The sequence below is a fragment of the Panthera pardus genome, unplaced genomic scaffold, assembly GCF_024362965.1.
Source record: "Panthera pardus isolate Hobbes unplaced genomic scaffold, ASM2436296v1 HiC_scaffold_25, whole genome shotgun sequence".
Classification (NCBI taxonomy): Eukaryota; Metazoa; Chordata; class Mammalia; order Carnivora; family Felidae; genus Panthera; species Panthera pardus.
In genome coordinates, this window is record NW_026526821.1 from 85,738,211 (window position 1) to 85,748,900 (window position 10,690).

General features: G+C 38.6%; 1 protein-coding gene across 1 annotated transcript in view; it reads right to left on the reverse strand.

The window, feature by feature from the left end:
• GKN2 (gastrokine 2) overlaps positions 1 to 10,690 on the reverse strand; it is a 307,921-nt gene extending 297,231 nt beyond the window's left edge. Inside the window, exon 1 of the mRNA XM_019440628.2 lies at positions 10,610 to 10,690. The gene's annotated coding sequence lies outside the window, so the exon portion shown is untranslated. The remainder of the gene's footprint in view (positions 1 to 10,609) is intronic.

The window sequence follows — 10,690 nt, forward strand, 5'->3', positions numbered from 1 at the left end:
GAATAATCAAGAAATAGCATTGCAAGCAAATCAGTTTAGAAACGTGGAGGAAAATATCACACTAATTGAAAGCGGTTGCTTCCGTGAAGTGGGAAAGTGGTTGGTGTGGGGGAGGTGGTCAGGAGACTGCTTTTCTTGGAAGTATTTATTGTCCTCCCTTTTCTTAACAGCTTTATTGAGATATAATTAACATGCCGTAAAGTCCTTCCATTTAAAGTGCACAATTCAATGGGTTTTAGGGTATTTACAGAGTTATGCAACCATCGCCACATTCTAATTTTAGATTATTTTCATCATCTCAAAAAGAAACTTGTACCGCTATTTTAATAACAAGCCTTGTAGAACTAGTTCACCCGTTAAACCTTGATAAAATAAAATAAAATAAAAACTAAATTTAAAAAAGAAACAAAGCAACAATTAAGAGCGGTTTCCTCTGGGAAGCAGGGCTCAGGGTGGGTGGCCATGGCCTGAGAGACAAGAGCTTTCCATTGTTGGCTTTCTGTAACATTGTCTGCTTTTTTATTTTAAGAGCATACATGTACTGTTTTTATTTTATCATTTTCTTCCAAAGTTATAGCAATTCCCTAAGCACAATGGAAAGCGATTACAATTGAGGCAGCATGTGAGGCCTTTCAGAAGCCCTGTGAGGTGAGAATTGTCCCTCTGGCTGACTTGAGCAGAAGTCACCACAACAAAGGTGCGCTTCTCAGAGTTCCCTGGGGCCGGAGTCTGGGTGAGTCTGTCTTTGGAGAGGATGAGGCAGAGGACCGAGCCCCAGAGCACTCAAATGTGCAGCCTCCACCATCAGACACCCAGGCCAGGGACTGTGATGTGGGAACCGAAGATCCTCCTCCCAGGAGGAAAGAGAAATGTAGCATCTGACATCCCAGCCACAGTCTTCTCTCCCCAGAGGCAGTTTTCACTCCTCTGGAGATTAGGCCCTTTTTAAGTTTTGCATTTTCCTACACTTTAAAAAAAAAAAAAAAAAAAGACCAAAGAATGTCACTGGCCACATGGGCATTGTTCTCGCCTCTGCCTTAAGTTCTGTTTCTCATCTGGCTGCAGAGAGAGGTAGCCATTACTTGCCAGCAAACTGTCTCTGGGAAGAAAGGAATGGAAAATGTGAGGATATTTTCTTCCAAAATCCCAAAGAATCCTCACCTCAGCATAACCAATGAGAATTAGCTACCCAACGAACCACACTGGAAAAAAGAAAAAACAGTCATAATTTCTCAGTGCCTGATGGCATCTGAATTTACAGCAAGATCTCTCTTCCTGGACCCCAAGATGCTGCCATGTAAGGGGAAGGCTTCCCAGATAGGACTAAAGGAGTGAATCTCTCGGGTGAGGACCCCTCTGCAGGCAGAGCCTGGATGGAGAGATAGGATGAGCCGCATCAGAAATGACAAGGAATTTGAGACTTGAAGTTAGAGGTGGTAAACTGCTCATAACCTCCAAATCGTGACCAAGCCTGCCCAGTCACGACCGCTTCTCACTTGTTCCTAAGTGTAAACCCCACCACTCCTGTTCCCAGGCTGTCAGCAGTGCAGCGTTTGGGAACCCACTAGGGCTATAACACTATATGCCCCAGGAAAGTTCATCTCATAAATTGTTTTTTAACCAGGATACCTGGGTGAAAACCCTGTTATAAGAATGGGACATAGAACAGATAAGTTTTTACTGGGGAAAAAAGAAAAACAGTGGGTAGGAGACCTTATTAGGTGGCCAGCCCTGATGAGATATGGGTTCCAGCTTTGGGCAATACTCAGTGGAGCAAATAGCAAGGAGGAAAATGGTGCATGAGTGATACAATACAATAAACATGTGATAGGGAAAATAAGAGAAAAGTAAAATGATGTACTAATTTATACATTATTTTTCCTTTATTTCATTTTAATTACTGACAGCCATTTTATCTTAAATATGGTTCTTGAAAATAAGAAATTTATATGCAATGTGAATATGCAACAAAAGGATTAAACACCATGAAGAAGTGGGATTTATCCCTGGGATGCAAGGATGTTTCAACATACATAAATCAATAAATGTGATACATCATATTAAAAGAATGAAGGATACGGGGCACCTGGGTAGCTCAGTCTGTTAAGCATCTGACTTCAGCTCAGGTCTGATCTCATGGTTTGTGAGTTGGAGCCCTGCACTGGGCTCTCTGCTGTCAGCACAGAGCCTGCTTCAGATCTTCTGTCCCCCTCTCCCTCAGCCCCTCCCCCACTCATTCTCTCTCATTCTCTCTCTCTCTCTCTCTCTCAATAAATAAATAGACTTTAATAAAAATAAAAATAAAAGAATGAAGGATAAAAAACATGATCATCTCAATACATGCAAAAAAAAACATTGGTCAAAATAAAGCATACTTTCATGATAAAAACTCCCAACAAATTGGGTACTGAAGGAACATATCTCAACATAATAAAGGCCATACATGACAAGCACACAGCCTACATCATACTCAACAATGAGAGGTTGAAAGCTTTTCCTCTAAGATCAGAAACAACACAAGGGTGCCCACTCACACCATTCATATTCAACATAGTACTGCAAGTCCTAGCCAGAATAATTAAGCAAGAGTGAGAAATAAAATTCATCCACATTAGAATGGAAGTGAAATTGTCTCTGCAAATGATATGATCTTGTATTTAGAAAATCCTAACGAATCCACAAAAAAACTGTTAGAATGAATCAACAAATTCAGTAAAGTTGAGGGATACAAAACCAACATACAGAAGTCAATTGCATTTCTATACACTAACAATGAAATATCTGAAAAAGAAATAAAGAAAACAATCCCATTCACAATAGCACCAACGAAAATGAAACGCTGAGGAGTAAATATAACCAAGGAGGTGAGAGATCTATAGAATGAAAACTATAAAACTTTAATAAAAGAAATCAAAGAAGACACCAATGCATAAAAAGGTATTCTATGTTCATGGATCAGAAGAATTAATATTGTTAAAATGTCTATACTACCCAAAGCCATCTGTAGATTCAATGCAATCCCTATCAAAATTCCAATGGCATCTTTCACAGAAAGAGAAAAAACAATCCTAAAATTCAAATGGAGCCACAAAAGACCATGAAAAGCAAAAGCAACCTTGAGAAAGAATAACAAAGCTGGAGGCATCACATGGCCTGATTTCAAAACTATATTGCAAAGCTATAGGAATCAAAAGAGTAAGGTTTTGGCCTAAAAATAGACACACAGACCAATGGAACAGAATTGCAACCCCAGAAATAAACCCTAACATATACAGTCAGCTAATATTTGACAGGGGAGTCAAGAATACTCAATGGCGAAAGAATAGTCTCTTCAATGAATGGTGCTGGAAAAACTGAATAATCATATGCAGAAAAATGAGATTAGACTCTTATCTTGTACCACTCACAAAAAATTAACTCAAATGGATTAAGGACTTCAACATAATACCTGAAATCATAAAACTTCTAGAAGAAAACATAGGGAAAAGCTCCTGGACATTGGTCTTAGCAACACTCTTTTGGCTATGACATCAAAAGCACAAGCAACAAAAGCAAAAATAAATAAATGGACCTACATTATAAAACACACCTGCACAGCAAAAGACACAATCAACAAAATGAAAAAGCAACATACAGAATGGAAGAAAACTATACTGCAAATTGAAAATTATATATCTGATAAGGAGCTAACATCCAAAATACATAAGGAATTCATACAACTCCTAGCAAACTAACAATTCAATTCAAAAATGGACAGAGGAAATGAATAGACATTGTTTTCAAAGAAGACATCCAAATGACCAAGAGGTACATGAAAAGATACTCAACATCACTAATCATGAGGGAAATGCAAACCAAAACCACAATGAGATAGCACCTCACACCTGTTAGAATGGCTATCATCAAAAAGGCAGAGGCAACATATGTTGTCCAGGATGTGGAGTAAAGGGAACTCTTGTGCACTATTGGTGGCAATATAAATTGGTAGAGCCACAATGGAAAACAATATGGAGGTTCCTCAAAGAATTAAAAATAGGACTACCATATGGTCCAGCAATCCTAATGCTGGGTATATATCTAAAAAAAAATGAAGTCATAATATCAAAGAAATATCTCCACTCCATGTTCACTGCAGCATTATTCACAATAGCCAAAACATGGAAACAACCTAAGTGCCCATCTACAAACAAATGGATAAAAAAAAGATGTGGTACATATATCCATGGAATATTATTCAGTAAAGAATAAGAAAAGGAAATCTTGCCATTTGCAACAACACAGATGGAGCAAAATCTTCACACCCAGACCCCATGGCTTCTTCTTCCCTCTCACTCCAGTGATAACCACTATCCCAACACTGGTATTTATCACTCCCATGAATATTGTGGAATCTGTAAACTTATAATATTGTTTCACACTTTTTTTGAGAGAGAGAGAATGCATGTATGAGAGGGGGATGGGGAGAGAGAGAGAGAGAGAGAGACAGAGAGAGAGAGAGAGAGACAGAGAGAGAGAGAGAGAGAATCCCAAGCAGGCTCTGCAATGTCAGCACAGAACCCAACATGGGGCTCAATCTCATGAACCATGAGATTATGACCTGAGCCAAAATCAAGAGCAGGATGCTTAATGGACTGAGCCACTCAGGTGCCTTCTCACACTTTTAATGTATAAAAAACGGTGGCTTTTGGACTTCTCTACCATATTCATTGTAAGAAATGCATTTTGCATTTTGGTAAACACACACATGTACACACATGTATATGTATCCATATATACCTGTATGTGTGCATGTGGATGTAATATAAAACAACACTGTCATTGAAATACTTACTGTTTACTTCTAACACATTCAGATATTTTCTTTCTATTCTAACTTTATTTTGTAATGCTGGCAGTGACCCATTAAACTGATTTCACAACTTATGGATGAGTCATAATCAACAGTTTGAAAAAATAATAGGATGTAACTATAATATCATCTTACAGGTTATTTTCTCACTTCTAATATTCTTTGAGAGTTAAAACTATCTTGACATAGGAGATCTAGTTCATTCATTTTTATCTAAGTAAGCTCTATGCCCAACACTGGGGCTTGAACTCACAACCCAAGAGTGAGAGTCCTGGGCCCTACCAACCGAGCCAAAAAGGCACTTCTCAAAACTTTATTCTATTTATGGATGATTAGATTGATTCTCTTTTTTCTCTATTCCAAAATGTCCTGTGGTGAACTCTCTTACACATAAACACCAATGTTTGTCTAGAATACATAAGTGGGGATGAAAATGCTTAAGTCAAAGGCTTGCATCTCTTTAACTATAATAGAGACTGTAAAATTTTCCTAGAAATTGGTGTATGAATTTATATTGCCACTATGAAAGAGTTTCTATTTCTCCCCATCCTAACTACCACTTAGTGTTATCAGACTTTGCATTTTTGTCAATCTGATGATATTGTGAAATTATTTTATTTTGCAATCACCTCATTAACTGACAAAGTAAGATTCTTCTCTTATCATCAGCATCCATTCAATTTTCCTTTCTATATATTTCCAATCTTGTTGCCTGTTTCCTTATTACTAATTTTCAAGACTTTTTGTATTTCTGCACACTATTTATTAGCTGTAGATATTGCAAACTTCTCTCATTTTCATGAAAGTTTATCAAAATTTTCTCTTTAACTTTTTTGCCTATTTTGTCTTGTTTAATTTCGCATTTTGCATACCCTGAAGTTATAAAGATATTTTTCTATATTTTCTTATTAAAATATTAAGTTTTACATCCTACATTTATATTTTAATCCAGCTAGAAGTGTGTATGTGTCCGAAAAGATGCTCAACGTCACTCATCATCAGGGAAATACAAATCTAAACCACACTGAGATACCGCCTCACACCGGTCAGAGTGGCTAAAATGAACAACTCAGGAAACCAGGTGCTGGTGAAGATGTGGAGAAATGGGAACCCTCCTGCACTGTTGGTGGGAATGCAAACTGGTGCAGCACCTCTGGAAAACAATGTGGAGATTCCTCAAAAAATTAAAAATAGAACTACCCTATAACCCAGCAGTAGCACTACTAGGAATTTACCCAAGGGATACAGGAGTGCTGATGCATAGAGGCACATGGACCCCAATGTTTATAGCAGCGCTTTCAACAATAGCCAAATTATGGAAAGAGCCTAAATGTCCATCAACTGATGAATGGATAAAGAAGATGTGGTTTATATATAAAATAGAATACTACTTGGTAATGAGAAAGAATGAAATCATGCCATTTGCAGCAACATGGATGGAACTGGAAGGTATTATGCTGAGTGAAATAATCAGTCAGAGAAGGACAAATATCAAATGTTTTCACTCATATGTGGATCTTGAGAAGCTTAACAGAAGACCATGGGAAAAGGGAAGGGGGAAAAGTAGTTACAAACAGAGAGGGAGGGAGGCAAACCAAAAGAGACTCTTAAATACAGAGAACAAACAGGGTTGATGGGGGGAGGGGAAAATGGGTGATGGGCATTGAGGAGGGCACTTGTTGGGAGGAACACTGGGTGCTGTAAGCGACAAACCATGGTAATCTACCCCAAAAACCAAGAGCACACTTTATACCCTGTTGTGTTAGCCAGTGCGACAATAAATTACATTTAAAGGAGAAGAAGAAGAAGAAGAAGAAGAAGAAGAAGAAGAAGAAGAAGAAGAAGAAGAAGAGGAGGAGGAGGAGGAGGAGGAGGAGGAGGAGTGTATGTATGGTGAGGTAGGAATCCTATTTCATCTTTTTTATAGTTTATTGTCCAAGACAATTTATTAAATAGTCCATTCTTTACCTGCTGCTTTGTAATGTTACCTCACATAAGCCAAATCCCTGATATACATGAGTCGAGTCTGTTCCTAACACTCTCCATTCTGTTCCATTGGTAGATTTCTCTATCCTTATGCCAATATCCCACTGTTTAAATCACCATATAGCTTCATATAATTTTTTTTAATTCGGTAGAATAAGTCTCTTATCATCACCACGACTTAAGATTTTTTGGATATTTTTGGCCTTCCTTCTTTTGTTTGAATTTTTGGATCTATTTTGTCAAGCTCTGTGACAAACTCTCCCGGGAATTTGTTTGGAACTAAATTAACTTATTTAATTTGGACAAAAAAAATTGACATCTTTTATGCTACCAAGTCTTTCTGTCCATGAATATGGAATTTTGTCTCTAACTCCTTAGGTCTTATTTTATAATCTTTCAATAAATAGTTTTGATTTTTCCATAACAGTTTTACACTCTTTTATTATATTTATTTCTAAGAGCTCATAGTTTTTTTTGTTGTTGCTGCTGTTATTATAAATAGTATTTTTAATTAAATTTTCTAAATTTTGTTACCAATGATTTTGTGTATCAATCTTGTTCCCAGTGATCTTTTTCAGCTCTCATTGTTTCTAACATTTTGTCTATAAGTTCTCATGGATGTTCCATGTTGGCCATCATACAATCTCAAATAATAATCGTTTTTTCTGCTTTCCCACTTTCTTCTTTGTTCTACAGCCAAAATAATCCCAACCAAGCTCAGGGTACTAACAAGAGTGGACTCTAAATCTAGCAATACTGTAGTGGAACATGAGCTGGTAGGGGAGGTAAAGCTAACACTGATTCATTACACTGATGGTGGCTGATTATCAGGCATGTACCCACATTCTCTACTATGTAAGCTTGAATTGAACAATTATACAATTTTTAAAAACAACACACTAAAAATATATATATATAAATGAAAATCAATCAATCAATCAATAAATAACTTTTTTTCCATCTCATGACTCCACTCAGATTCCCCATTCATTCTCTCCTACTCTATGTTCTTTTGGGGCTGCTCATAGGAACCCTATTGGCCCAGCATTTCCAGATCTTTCCAGTATCATGTCTTTATAATAGAAAGATTATTTTGGTGTCCTAGGCAACCAAGCTTAGTGTCTACATTCTTATCCTCATGATAATCCTAACGCTAGCTAGCATATTTTCCAAGAGTATATAGACCATGCTAAGCCCCAGTGGGTTGAAATATGCCAGGACAAGAATGTATGCCTCCCATTTTCTCTTTCCAAGTTCTGGCTTTTGGACTTTTTTGGTACTTTTTGGTTTTGTTTTTTTGTGGGGGGGAGAGGGACACAGTTCAGAGGATGCTGAACCTTTTGTGTTTTATTGTTTTGTTGGTTAATGGCAACATGTTTTCCTCAGCTTAAGTCTACTTATTTTCAAATCTGAACATGAACGTTAATATGTTTTATTATCAGTGTTACTTCCGATCTTTCCCATTAGTGTTAATATTTCCACTGTGGCTTCTATTTTTCCCTTTTATCTGTATAACTATTGAAACAACCCTGTATCCATGGTCCCTTTCAGATTCTATGATTTCAAGTTTGGGGTTGCTGATCCTCCGGCTCGTTGTGCCGGCAAGTTCTTGTAGTGGATCTTCCAACAGCTGTTTTGTAATTTTTTACTGAAAGCTCATCTTCAACTGAGCTTGATTTTTCAATGGAAATTTCCTATGACGCATGATTTTCTATCTGCTTCTGCATGTGACCTAGCAGTAACATAACCGGGACCAATTTTTATGTGCATCTCTTAATTTAGGATGTCTACAACTCATGAACAGTATACACTCAGTCTCCAGAACCTCTCAAAGCACAATCACAGGATTTCATTTTTTTTCTCAAAAGGCTTTTATTTTTTTCTACTCGGAACCCAACCAGAGGCAAACTTTCCTGGCTTCTTCCTGATTCAATGGCTAGATTTTTTTTCTAGTCCTCCTTTCATGGAGAGTTCAGCCCTGCAACTGCCCCACCTTTTTGCTTTCTTGTTCAGGCCTCCAAATGGCACTGGCCCAAGGCCTTAACTCTCATCTCTGCATGGGCCCTACCCCAGCCTAATAAGAGCAGAGGCAGACACACTCACATCCCTGGCTTGCTGTAGCACCACTCACCACTTCCGGCTATGTTTTTCTATTCCTTCTTCACTTCCAGCAGCTGAACTAATTTGGTTTTTGTTTTATCCCATTTTTCTACATAGTAGGAAGGAGTCCACGTTAGCCCTCTCCTGAGTCCCCCTTTCCTTCACAGAGACCCAGAAACCAACCAGACCTCAAAACCTCTTAGACCAGAAGCAGATGCCTCTGGGGTCTCGGGTAAATCCTACCTGTAAGAGTGTCTCCGGAATTTGACCAGAATCTTTTTGGGAAGAAGGGTCAGGGCTTGTCTGATTACTGACTGGACAATTTCTGCTTAACAACCATCTTTCTGTTCTTGTGCTGGAATGAAATCGGAATGCTTCTTCTCTGCCAATTTCAGAGGGTGAGATCATCCTTACAAAGTCCTTGGAGAGATATAAAGTCAGGAATCCTTTACAAAAGAAATGCATGTAGCATCTGAGACTTGATGAAGGACTGTCATCTTGAGAAACAGACCCAATGGGTCTCTTTGTTGTTGTCATTATTGTTGCTTTGGGAAGGAGGCTCCCCAAGTTGTTTCTTTTTTTTTTTAAGTTTATTTATTTTTGAGAGAGAGTGTGTGTGTGCATGCGAGTAGGGGAGGGGCAGAGAGAGAGGGAGACAGAGAATCCCAAGCAGGCTCTACACTGAAAGCACAGAGCCCAATGCAGGACTTGAACCCACAAACCGTGAAATCATGACCTGAGTCAAAACCAAGAGTGGAATGCTTAACTGACTAAGCCACCCAGGTGCCCTTTTGTTTTTATTTTGTAAACAAACATAGCAATAAACCAGGGAGCTTGGCTCTTCATGGAGGGAACATATGTTTATGGGTCAACAGGCTAACGGGTCACAGCAAAGTACTCTGACAGTGTTCAAAATGATCTCTTTCAAACAGGATTGTTGTGGAAGTCAAGATGAAAGTCAGCAAGTATCTCAGGAAAGGAGAGTCATGAAAAACAGAGCCCAGCTTTTAAAGTCCATTACGGAGACAACTCCCTTACCAACATTCCCAGTGATGGCTTGCTTCCAAGGGACATGAATGTTTAAAGCCCAGTGAGCACCACACCTATGCACCCAGGCTTGAGAGTAATCAGCTGGAGACTAAATGTGAAGAAATCTCCTTAATAGAACTTCTGGCCTTTAGCCTTACTGACGTCTTCCTCTCATGGTATTTCCTCCAGTCCTGTTCTTCAAAGCTCAATACCCTCCTTAGAGTCAGAGCTGGCTCCAAGGGAAAGTTTGAGTAATCAGTCATCCACACCTTAGTGGGAATTTAACCCAATGTATTATCCTTCTAGAGATGCTGTCTCTTGAAAATTATCATCTCAGTGAGATAAAAATTCTCCTGAAATTATATGGTGTAGTATGATGAATCAGATGAGACACTCCAACTCCAAATCCCAACCTCTTTCCAAACCTCACCACTATGCCAGAAAAAGTAGGTTGGAATCTCTTCTCTGAACTATGAGGCTCAGACAGGCCTGTAATCATGAGCTTTCTCTGCCTCAGGGAACTGCAGCTCTGGGCAGACATTGGTGGTGAACATTCACAGGCTTAATTTCTACCAACTTCTCCACCAGTCAGATCTATCTGCTGGAGTCACAGAGAAAATAGGAATGATGAGAAAACTCACTTACTTTTTCTTAGTGAGTTCCACCTCATGGTGAAGTATCTTCAGGGAGCCATCAGCTAATTGCTGAGGGAGAATTTCAGCATCC